This window comes from Gymnoscopelus microlampas (assembly GCF_963454915.1).
Source record: "Gymnoscopelus microlampas genome assembly, chromosome: 1".
Taxonomy (NCBI): Eukaryota; Metazoa; Chordata; class Actinopteri; order Myctophiformes; family Myctophidae; genus Gymnoscopelus; species Gymnoscopelus microlampas.
Window position 1 is genome coordinate 58,857,517 of NC_139962.1, and position 9,471 is coordinate 58,866,987.

Here is a 9,471-nt window from a genome sequence, read left to right on the forward strand (position 1 = left end):
TTACTATATAGTACAATGTAACTTAATAACTTATACAATTGGTTGTATTTTGTTCCCTGCTCTTCTATTGAGACATTTAGATCGTGTCAAAGGTCATGTCTCACCTAGACACAGGATCTGACATGAATTTTGACCTGGAGATTCATGAAGATTCAATTTATCCCCAGAGCAAGCAGCAGGCCGGCTATATTAGCTCAATGGTAAAAACAAATTCAGCACTTGTGTAGGAAACTGGGTTCAAATCCGGGGTAGAAGAGGAAAGTTACAGCTTTAAGAAGAGTTTTTAGGACATTTGGGAATATCATACGTGTGTTCCTGCCTGCAGCAAAAAACAAACAAAAAAAAAACAATGCTTACACAGGGCACACCAGGGCACGTGGGGCCCTCTGGTGGCTCTGGGGGCCCTATGCAACCACATTGCATACTGCATACAGTATAGCAAGACATGACCCATGATTCTCATGACTGTTAACAACAATTAAGACCAACAAACATAGTGTGATACCAATGTGTAATTTTTTTAAATGTTTATTCCATTCTCAATGATGCATCCATTTAGGACTAACAGATAACAGCCCGCTTCCATGTAGTCAGCACAGACATTATCTAAAACATTTAGCCATGTCTGTCTGTCTGTCTGGCTCTCTCTGCCTTATTCTTCACTGACCTTGATTTCTGCATTTTTCGTTCTCTCAACGACGTATCCATTTTCATTTGTGGTTATTTGCATTGTTTCCTTCTTTTCTTTTTTGCGCACAATAGAAGCCTAGCATGCATAGTAGATTGCTGACATTTCTGACAGTTTCACAGGTAAACACTGCACCAGAACATCCCACCCCTACCCACCCAACTGTACTGCTAGCAGCCTAGCCCTAGATCACTGCTTCTCAAACTCTTTCGTGCCATGGGCTCCCAAATTGATATATATTTGGCTGTGGACCCCCATCTGAAAATGTTTTGTTCCAGGGACCCCCAGAAGAGAAGATTTATGTAAAAAAAAAGAAACGTAATTATTAAAAAAGAATTCTAACACTTCGAGATTTTTCGAAAATGTTCAAAGATAGCAGATGTACAAGCTTTGTGCCGTGCTGCGAGCTTGCATATTATCTGCATATTTTTGAATAGCCAACTTATAAACGGATAAAGTGGTTAAAATGATTGTGATGCTGTGTTAACACATTTTGCTGGGGACCCCCTGGAATCCCCCTGGGACCCCACTTTGACAACCACGGGCTTAGATATAAGAGCATGATTTTCCCTTGCACGTTAGTTACAATCGGCTGCAGGCCTAATCATGTCACCCAGCATAACATTTAATCTGGATCACAATTATCATCCATTATCATTTTTTTAGAATCCAGAATCAGACTGACCCTGCTGATTTTGTCCGTTTTTCAGAAAATGATCATATAGGATCACCCTGATCCAGATAGGAAGCCATGCATGCCCCTGCTTTTGATATCCCCTCTTCTGCTCATTCAATGTTATGGCCAGGGCCGGACTGGGACCAAAATTCATGCAAGTGAACAGAATTAGGATGAATTACAGTGGTGCAGTGATTGAGATACAGGGCTTATAACCAGAAGGTTGCTGGTTCAAATCCAACAAGGACATTTTTTGAACTTTTACCTGACTCCTGCACCTTTATCTAATCTTTTAGTGAAGAACACGCAAGTGAACAAAGTTAGTAAGAATCCCTGTGGTGCAGTGGTTAAGATACAGGGCTTACAATCGTAAGGTTCTCAGTTCAAATCCAACTTGGACATTTTTCCAACTTTTACCTGACTCTTGCACCTTCAAATCCCACACATGCTGATTTGCCATTTCCAGGATTTGATTTCCAGGATTTCAGTCTTGAGTCCCAAGACTCAAGACCCAAAGAGTCTAGAGTCGAACCAATTACTCCCGCGGAGACATCAAATTTCTCTTTTGGGCCTTGAGTCACTCAAGGCCCAAAAGAGAAATTTGATGTCTCCGCGGGAGTAATTGGTTCGACTCAAGACCCAAAAGAAGGTGAACTGACTGTAATGATTCAAAATGTCATATATAGAATAGAAACCCCATTCAAACTTTTAAGTGTTCATCCTAATATGGACATGTTTGCCTGAAAATGGATCTTTGAAATGTTTCATTGTTTTAGAATAGTACTCCTTTAAAAGTTCAGAGACTTATAATGGAGGTTGATGGAAGATTTTGGGACCTCAAAAAAATACTTTCACCTAGAAACTCCATTCACAGTTCAAAAATTCCACCTTACTGTGGGCATGCATCCTTGAGATGTTTTACTTTGAAATGATTTGTAGTTTTTGAAATATTTAACTTTAAGCGCCCAATGCATTGTCAATGGCAATGGACATTTAAAGGGGGAAAAGTACAAACTTTGGCTTTTACCTTTATCTAATCTTTCATTGAAGACCACGCAAGTTAACAGAATAATAAGAACCTCTGTGGTGCAGTGGTTTAGATACAGGGCTTGCAACCAGAAGGTTCCCGGTTCAAATTCAACTAGGACATTTTCCCAACTTTTATCTGACTCTTGTGGTCTGTATGTAATCTTTCAGTGAACAGCCTGCAAGAGACCAGAGAAACTATGAACCATGGTGGAGCAGTGGATAGGATACAGGCCTTGCACACAGAATGTTCTGAGTTCAAATCCAACAAGGAATATTTTCCAACTTTTACGTGGCTGTTTCACCTTTATCTAACCTTTCAATGAAGAACATGCAAGTGAACAGAATTAGGATGAATTGCAGTGGTGCAGTGATTGAGATACAGGGCTTATAACCAGAAGGTTGCTGGTTCAAATCCAACAAGGACATTTTTTTAACTTTTACCTGACTCCTGCAGCTTTATCTAATCTTTTAGTGAACAACACACAAGTGAACAAAGTCAGTAAGAATCACTGTGGTGCAGTGGTTAAGATACAGGGCTTACAGCCGTAAGGTTCTCAGTTCAAATCCAACTTGGACATTTTTCCAACTTTTACCTGACTCTTGCACCTTCAAAACAGGTTTTTGGGGGGACGATTTTGGCCTCCACACTTAGTGATTTTTTCGCATTTAACTTTCGTTTCGGTAGTGACAAACTTTCGTTTCGGTAGTGACACAATGGTGAAAAAATAAATGTATTTGTCTTGTTTGTTGTTCAAGTCAAAGCACCAGGAAGGCTGTATTTCTTGGCCAACAGTTAGCTCAATGGGTTGAGATGCAGTATTCATGATCCAGAGGCCATGAGTTCAAATCCCACTGGTGTCTTTACTGTGATGCTTCCCTTTGCAGACTAACTTCTAGAAAACAAGTTAAAACTACCAGGAAACCTGTAACTCTCAGCCAACAGCTTAGCTCAACTGGTAGAGTGTCTGTCCAATAACATGACTTGACTTGAGTGAATTAGATTCCCACTCGAGTCAAGTGTCCCCGATAACTTGGGGCAACGGATAAATTGACTGATATCCTTAGTGATGCTTTCCTTTGCAGACTAACTTCTAGAAAAACAAGTTAAAACCACCAGGAAACCTGTAACTCTCAGCCAACAGCTTAGCTCAACTGGTAAGGCGTCTGTCCAATAACATGACTTGACTTGACTTGAGTGGGTTCAATTCCCACTCGAGTCAAGTGTCCCCGGTAACTTGGGGCAACGGATAAATTGACTGATATCCTTAGTGATGCTTCCCTTCGCAGACTAACTTCTAGAAAAACAAGTTAAAAGCACCAGGAAACCTGGAAATCTCAGCCAACAGCTTAGCTCAACTGGTAGAGCGTCTGTCCAATAACAGCTTAGCTCAACTGGTAGAGCGTCTGTCCAATAACATGACTTGAGTGGGTTCGATTCCCACTCGAGTCAAGTGTCCCCGGTAACTTGGGGCAACGGATAAATTGACTGATATCCATAGTGATGCTTCCCTTTGCAGACTAACTTCTAGAAAAACAAGTTAAAACCACAAGGAAACCTGTAACTCTCAGCCAACAGCATAGCTCAACTGGTAGAGCGTCTGTCCAATAACATGACTTGACTTGACTTGAGTGGGTTTGATTCCCACTCGAGTCAAGTGTCCCCGGTAACTTGGGGCAACGGATAAATTGACTGATATCCTTAGTGATGCTTCCCTTTGCAGACTAACTTCTAGAAAAACAAGTTAAAACCACAAGGAAACCTGTAACTCTCAGCCAACAGCATAGCTCAACTGGTAGAGCGTCTGTCCAATAACATGACTTGACTTGACTTGAGTGGGTTCGATTCCCACTCGAGTCAAGTGTCCCCGGTAACTTGGGGCAACGGATAAATTGACTGATATCCTTAGTGATGCTTCCATTTGCAGACTAACTTCTAGAAAAACAAGTTAAAACCACCAGGAAACCTGTAACGCTCAGCCAACAGCATAGCTCAACTGGTAGAGCGTCTGTCCAATAACATGACTTGACTTGACTTGAGTGGGTTCGATTCCCACTCGAGTCAAGTGTCCCCGGTAACTTGGGGCAACGGATAAATTGACTGATATCCTTAGTGATGCTTCCCTTCGCAGACTAACTTCTAGAAAAACAAGTTAAAAGCACCAGGAAACCTGGAAATCTCAGCCAACAGCTTAGCTCAACTGGTAGAGCGTCTGTCCAATAACAGCTTAGCTCAACTGGTAGAGCGTCTGTCCAATAACATGACTTGAGTGGGTTCGATTCCCACTCGAGTCAAGTGTCCCCGGTAACTTGGGGCAACGGATAAATTGACTGATATCCATAGTGATGCTTCCCTTTGCAGACTAACTTCTAGAAAAACAAGTTAAAACCACAAGGAAACCTGTAACTCTCAGCCAACAGCATAGCTCAACTGGTAGAGCGTCTGTCCAATAACATGACTTGAGTGGGTTTGATTCCCACTCGAGTCAAGTGTCCCCGGTAACTTGGGGCAACGGATAAATTGACTGATATCCTTAGTGATGCTTCCCTTTGCAGACTAACTTCTAGAAAAACAAGTTAAAACCACAAGGAAACCTGTAACTCTCAGCCAACAGCATAGCTCAACTGGTAGAGCGTCTGTCCAATAACATGACTTGACTTGACTTGAGTGGGTTCGATTCCCACTCGAGTCAAGTGTCCCCGGTAACTTGGGGCAACGGATAAATTGACTGATATCCTTAGTGATGCTTCCATTTGCAGACTAACTTCTAGAAAAACAAGTTAAAACCACCAGGAAACCTGTAACGCTCAGCCAACAGCATAGCTCAACTGGTAGAGCGTCTGTCCAATAACATGACTTGACTTGACTTGAGTGGGTTCGATTCCCACTCGAGTCAAGTGTCCCCGGTAACTTGGGGCAACGGATAAATTGACTGATATCCGTAGAATAACTTGTAGGAGTGTGCTGGTTCAAATCCAGTTCAACACAGGACCGAGTGGTCCTGGGTTCGATTCCCACTAACGTCAAGTCCCCGGTAAATTGGGGCAGCGCATAAATTGACTGATATCCGTAGAATAACTTGTAGGAGTGTCCTGGTTCAAATCCAGTCACCACCTTAGTAACTGAAACCGAATCTGGCCAATTCGGTCTCAGTTACTGAGATAGATAGAGGGTGTGTAGAGTAGGCGGAGTAGAGTAGTGGGCAGAGTAGAGTAGGGGTAGAGTAAAGAGGGAATATAGTCGGGGAGTAGTGGGAGGAGTAGGAATAGGGCACAGAGTAGTGGGAGATGTAGGAGTAGGGCCCAGAGTAGGGGGAGATGTAGGAGTAGGGCCCAGAGTAGGGCGAGGAGTAGGGCCCAGAGTAGGACGAGGCCTACTCTGGCCTCTACTCCTACTCTTCTGGGCCCTACTCCGGCCCCCTACTCCTCGTCCTACTCCGGGCCCTACTCCTCGTCCTACTCCTCGTCCTACTCCGGGCCCTACTCCTACATCTCCCCCTACTCTGGGCCCTACTCCTACATCTCCCACTACTCTGTGCCCTATTCCTACTCCTCCCCCTAGTCCTAGTCCTCCCACTACTCCCCGACTATATTCCCTCTTTACTCTACCCCTACTCTACTCTGCCCACTACTCTACTCCGCCTACTCTACACACCCTCTATCTATCTCAGTAACTGAGACCGAATTGGCCAGATTCGGTTTCAGTTACTAAGGTGGTGACTGGATTTGAACCAGGACACTACTACAAGTTATTCTACGGATATCAGTCAATCTATGCGCTGCCCCAATTTACCGGGGACTTGACGTTAGTGGGAATCGAACCCAGGACCGCTCGGTCCTGGGTTCTCGAGTGGGAATCGAACCCACTCAAGTCAAGTCAAGTCATGTTATTGGACAGACGCTCAACCAGTTGAGCTATGCTGTTGGCTGAGAGTTACAGGTTTCCTTGTGGTTTTAACTTGTTTTTCTAGAAGTTAGTCTGCAAAGGGAAGCATCACTAAGGATATCAGTCAATTTATCCGTTGCCCCAAGTTACCGGGGACACTTGACTCGAGTGGGAATCGAACCCACTCAAGTCATGTTATTGGACAGACGCTCTACCAGTTGAGCTAAGCTGTTGGCTGAGAGTTACAGGTTTCCTGGTGGTTTTAACTTGTTTTTCTAGAAGTTAGTCTGCAAAGGGAAGCATCACTAAGGATATCAGTCAATTTATCCATTGCCCCAAGTTACCGGGGACACTTGACTCGAGTGGGAATCGAACCCACTCAAGTCAGGTCAAGTCATGTTATTGGACAGACGCTCTACCAGTTGAGCTAAGCTGTTGGCTGAGAGTTACAGGTTTCCTGGTGCTTTTAACTTGTTTTTCTAGAAGTTAGTCTGCAAAGGGAAGCATCACTAAGGATATCAGTCAATTTATCCGTTGCCCCAAGTTACCGGGGACACTTGACTCGAGTGGGAATCGAACCCACTCAAGTCAGGTCAAGTCATGTTATTGGACAGACGCTCTACCAGTTGAGCTAAGCTGTTGGCTGAGAGTTACAGGTCTTGGTGATTTTAACTTGTTTTTCTAGAAGTTAGTCTGCAAAGGGAAGCATCACTAAGGATATCAGTCAATTTATCCGTTACCCCAAGTTACCGGGGACACTTGACTCGAGTGGGAATCGAACCCACTCAAGTCATGTTATTGGACAGACGCTCTACCAGTTGAGCTAAGCTGTTGGCTGAGAGTTACAGGTTTCCTGGTGGTTTTAACTTGTTTTTCTAGAAGTTAGTCTGCAAAGGAAGCATCACAGTAAAGACACCAGTGGGATTTGAACTCATGGCCTCTGGATCATGAATACTGCGTCTCAACCCATTGAGCTAACTGTTGGCCAAGAAATACAGCCTTCCTGGTGCTTTGACTTGAACAACAAACAAGACAAATACATTTATTTTTTTCACCATTGTGTCACTACCGAAACGAAAGTTTGTCACTACCGAAACGAAAATTACCAATCAACTCTAAATTGTCTGAAACGTACTCCTAACAGGTTTTTGGGGGGACGATTTTGGCCTCCACACTTAGTGATTTTTTTGGATTTAACTTTGGTTTCGGTAAAATAAATTTTACCGAAACGAAAATTACCAATCAACTCTAAATTGCCTGAAACGTACTCCTAACAGGTTTTTGGGGGGACGATTTTGGCCTCCACACTTAGTGTTTTTTTCGGATTTAACTTTCGTTTCGTTAAAATAAATTTACCAATCAACTCTAAATTGCCTGAAACGTACTCCTAACAGGTTTTTGGGGGGACGATTTTGGCCTCCACACTTAGTGCTTTTTTCGGATTTAACTTTCGTTTCGGTAAAATGCATTTTACCGAAACGAAAATTACCAATCAACTCTAAATTGCCTGAAACGTACTCCGAACAGGTTTTTGGGGGGACGATTTTGGCCTCCACACTTAGTGATTTTTTCGGATTTAACTTCCGTTTCGGTAAAATAAATCTTACCGAAACGTAACATTTTCCTGATTTTTTTGGGTAGGCTAGAAAATTGGAAAAATGCAAAGACATTCTTTGATTTTTATTCTGGGATGAAAGATTTGAAAAAAACAACTATTTTGAGCTTTTCTCAGTGTCAGTCCCAAATCAAAAGAAGCCAAAATACTAAGCAGAATATCAGAAAAATTGAGCATTTTCCTGATTTTTTGGTGGGATAGAAAATTGAAAAAATGAAGCAATACGATACGATACGATACGATACAACTTTATTGTCAGCTTTCACCGAAATTTGCTTTGTGTCCATGACGTCACCGTTCAAGATACAGGCAGGACATACACAATACATTACACAAAGTACATTACAGGACATACATCACAGAAGCAGACAGAAACAAGCAATGTTTTATTTAGGTTCTGAAACGAAAATCAGTAAGATAGACTTGAGAAGTGAATTCGAATTGAATCTCAGATTATACTAAGATACCTTCACAGGCCTATGGGATTTTAGTATAATCTGAGCTTCAAATTGGAAGTGAATATTTGAAAAATTGAGCAATATATAATTTGGGGTCTGAAAGGAAAATCAGTAAAATAATTGTTTAAAAAGTGAATTGGAATAGAATGTGAGATTATACTAAGATCCCCTGACCATGCATCCTTGAGATGTTTTACTTTGAAATGATTTGTAGTTTTTGAAATATTTAACTTTAAGCGCCCAATGCATTGTCAATGGCAATGGACATTTAAAGGGGGAAAAGTACAAACTTTGGCTTTTACCTTTATCTAATCTTTCATTGAAGACCACGCAAGTGAACAGATTGAGTAAGAACCACTGTGGTGCAGTGGTTTAGATACAGGGCTTGTAACCAGAAGGTTCACAGTTCAAAACCAACTAGGACATTTTTCCAACTTTTACCTGACTCTTGCACCTTTATCTAATCTTTCACTGAAGAATGTGCAAGAGACCTAAAAATGTATTAAAGGGTCTACACCATGAATTTTAACTTTTTCTTCATTTTTGTGTGTTTTTGGTCTCCCCCACCTCTCTTCTGTTCCAAAAAATACCCGACTTCGAGCATGCAGGCTTTCATAGGCTATCTGTGGTTTCTATGTAAATTGGTCTGAAAACAGTCTGTCAGATTTGTTCCCCCTGCCTACGTCACGTCTGGGAACAATTCACTGAAAGAACAATCTTTCAGTGAATAGCACGCAAGTGAACATCATAAGTAAGTTTCACTGTTTCAGCCCAGCCCTGCACATGAACTCTGCAGCCGCACTGAGGCCCCTGCTGGAAAGCATCCCAGCCCAAACATTAACGTAACTAATAATTGGAGCGCGACCCTGAAATGACCGTAATAAAAATAAAAAAAATAAAAAGGCCAGTCCGCCCCTGGTTATGGCTGCTTCTGGTCAGACTGAATAGCCTGCTAAATACATGCATTTCCTTTTGGAAATGTTTGCTTTTCAAAATGTATCACAATCACAATTTATCAATTTAATTAAAATGTTCAAAAACATTTCTTTTTAAGAAGATGCTCCAATGGAAATATTATAAGAATGATTTTTAAACACTGGGTGGGTCAAGCTGTCTGAATAC